We start from the raw sequence: 3,185 nt of genomic DNA, 5'->3' as shown, positions 1-3,185 counted from the left end.
GGGGGGGGGGGGGGGGGAAGCAGTTCAGAGGTCTGTAGGGGTGTGCTGTTTGCCACTGTACGAACTGGAGACCTGGTAATAGCTGGAATGTGTCACAGCCCCTTCCAGGACCACTGAGATTCAAGAGGAGAACAATAGAAGCACAAATTGCCCCCAATTTGTCGTTTCTGTCACCTTTCAGATAAAGGAATTCTGTGAAACTGATTTGAAAGCCTCTGTGGGAGCCCTCAGAGAGCACAGTGGTTGGAACTGTGGGCACGGAGGGGACCAGGGGCCCAACTTGGATGGCTTTTCGGGGCTTATTTGGGAAGCATCCCTCACAGTTGTTTGACTGGCTTCTAGCTCTCGGTGGCAGCTCCTGGTTTCTGGGTCTTGAAGGGAAAAGTCAATGGGTTTCCTGGCCTTGCTTCGGCTTCAGAAGTGGGTGGGAACTGGAGCCATTGCTAACAGTCTCCTTCCCTTGCCTACGTGGCGCAGGAGCCTGAGAGGCTCTTGGGAGAAGGAGGCCTGCCAAGGGCCAAGGTCTGGCGGTGAAGACTTCAGCCTTCCGCATGAACCCTATAGCCTTCGTGTGGGTGGGTGGGTGGGACCTAACAGGGTGAAGAAAGACAAATTAAGACTCAAGTGCGTTTAGCTAATTCGTATCTGCTACTGTTAAAAACAGTTCACACTTTTTAATAAATCATTTTTTAAGAAAGAAAAAGTGAGGTGCATCATGCCTGTGTGCCCAGTGCTTTGGTGTCTGAGGCAGCAGGGCTGGGGCTTAAGGCCAGTTTGGGGTCACCTAGGGGAACCCTGTCTCATATAAACTCACAAGCAAGCAAAGAAACTCCTCTTAGCTTGGAGGCCTAAGCCCTGTGCACCCGGAGGGTTATCATATAGACTCTCCCCCTCGAAAGGAAGCTACTTTGTGTCACTGGGGCAGGAAACAGGTTCAGTCTGGCTGTTTACAAACCACACTGTACCACTGTTGGAGTTCATCACCAGTGATCCGGAATTAGAGACCTTTAATAAACGAGGACAGAAACCAAAGTCTCATTAAGAATGCTTTCTTGGTTCAAAGTGGATTGGTTGTAAGCTGAGGACGATTTTGTCGCAGACTTGCAGAAAGTCTGTGAACTTTCTGAGCTAGTAGTGTCTTCTGGTGCCACTTGACCAGCTCACCAGAAATGTCAGTCAGGAGCAGTCAAAAGGAGTTGTTAAACACCAAATACCTGAGACTCAGCACCAAGTAGGCACTCTGAAAAATGCTTATAAATATTTCCTTTTTCTAATAAAATTTGATTTCTTTTCCTTTTAAGAAGTCTTTCTTGTTAAAGTACCCGAATCACCATACTGTAAAACTAAATGTGATTATGATTTTACCAAAGGGTGTTCTGTTGTCATCACACTGAAACTCTCTATTTCCCTTCCCTGTCCCCCACCCCACCCCCACTCAACTACTTCGGGCTTCGGGTGAGCCTTGTGTACAGGGTCAAAACTGAGGAATGCTGGGAAATGACACAGCTGGTGAAAATGATGAATTCTGGGGCGCTGATTCATGTGACTTGAAAAACGCCATCCATTTCCTGACTCACCTAGGACGCTCTTCAGCGATACCAAGCCGTACATGACTTTGAACTAACGCAGCCATTTCCCATCATCTTTATATCCCCTCCCAGGGCCTGATTACAGCCGGAGAACGGATCAGGGAGAGCTGCAGAGAGCGCGGCCTGAGAGACGTGAAGACACAGCTGTGGACCACAGCTGGCTTTCCCAGGAAGATTCACTACCTGGGGACTTTAAAATGTAATAAGACTACTAAAGAATTAAAGGAAAATAGAAACAGTCCTGGAATCCTGGCCTCTTTACATTTCGTGTGTCCCTGCAGATGAGCCAGGTTGTTAGAGTCACCGTTAGACAATTTTTCACCCTGGTTTCCAAGATTTGCCAAGATCCTATGCTTTGTTTTTGTTTTTTGACAGAGTTTCTCTGTGTGGCCCTGGCTGTCCTGGATTCAGTCTGTAATCCAGGCTGGCCTCCAGCTCAGAGATCCTGCTGCCTCTGTCTCCCCAGCGCTGGCATTAAAGGCGAGCACCGCCATTGCCTGGCTAATGCTGTCCTCTTTAACACAGCTAAACACTGATGCCAAGATGGGAAGCTTGAGGTCACTGTAGCATTGCTCAGAGCGGCTCCGGGATTATTTGTGTTTAGGATTCAGAAGGTCCACAGTTGTAGTTACGGATGACACCATGATGGCCACCTGAGGAGGTTTTCACAGTCGAAGGCATTTGAACTGGAGAAGTTGTGTGAACTTTCACTAGTCTGCTGGGTTTCACCAGAACCCCCTTAAGCTTCCTTTGCCCCAAGAAAGCTCATTCTTTGAGTGGTGTTAAGGAGACTAGATTTGTTTTAAAAGAACATGGTACGTGCCTAGAAGCTGTCATCTCACAGACACACTCACATATACACACTCATTCACTTATACACACATAAACACTTACACACTCACATGCACACACAAACACACATTTACACACACGTGCACACTCACACACAGATAAACACACGCATACACACAGTCACACACAGAAACACACACACACACACATACAGAAGGGGCTTTAAAGAATATGGTATAAAGTGCAGATTCTCAGGTCTTAAGGTGAAGTTCCAATTGTCCACTCTGCTAGGGTATGTGAGGAGCCTCCAGCATGGCCCCCTCCAAAGTCTGATTTTTACCCCGGGGTCTACCTCAGCTTCAAAGGGATGTGACAATGGACTTTGTCCTCAGTTATTCCTGAGGGATGACAGAGAGACCTGCCTTCACCCACCCCAGGGGAGTTCTGCTTTCCAGTTACCTCTCAGATTCAAGCCACACTAAGCATGGCATTCTTTGACCTCATAGCCATGTTCAAAAGAGTGGCCTGGTTAAAGTGCCGGCCACAGCAGTAAATAGATTCAGGGTTTTCCCAGACAAACCCTCAGGAAGACATGCTTGCTCTCTGGAAGGGGAAGGACTTAGTCTTCAACCATTATTTTTTTTTTCTGAACACGTTCAGTGATACCCCAAGCGTTCAGTAGGGCATCACGATTTGCTTCTGCTACATTTCCAGAAATCAAAGCCTTCTAGATGTGTGTGCTACATGCGCACGCAAGTACACACACTCGTGGCTGGATTTCTAGATATGTTTTCTGGCAACCCA

The 3,185-nt window shown here is 47.6% G+C and overlaps 1 non-coding gene across 1 annotated transcript; it reads left to right on the top strand.

The window, feature by feature from the left end:
- Positions 1-1,508: 1,508 nt before the first annotated feature.
- On the top strand, positions 1,509-1,578 carry LOC113457198. Its single transcript, XR_003377821.1, has one exon. It is a non-coding gene; the product is annotated as a small nucleolar RNA SNORD123 (small nucleolar RNA).
- Positions 1,579-3,185: the final 1,607 nt, after the last annotated feature.

This window comes from Microtus ochrogaster, chromosome 19 (assembly GCF_000317375.1).
Source record: "Microtus ochrogaster isolate Prairie Vole_2 chromosome 19, MicOch1.0, whole genome shotgun sequence".
In the NCBI taxonomy this organism is placed as follows: Eukaryota; Metazoa; Chordata; class Mammalia; order Rodentia; family Cricetidae; genus Microtus; species Microtus ochrogaster.
Note: the sequence above shows the minus strand (reverse complement) of the source record. Positions and strands in the feature narration are given on the sequence as shown.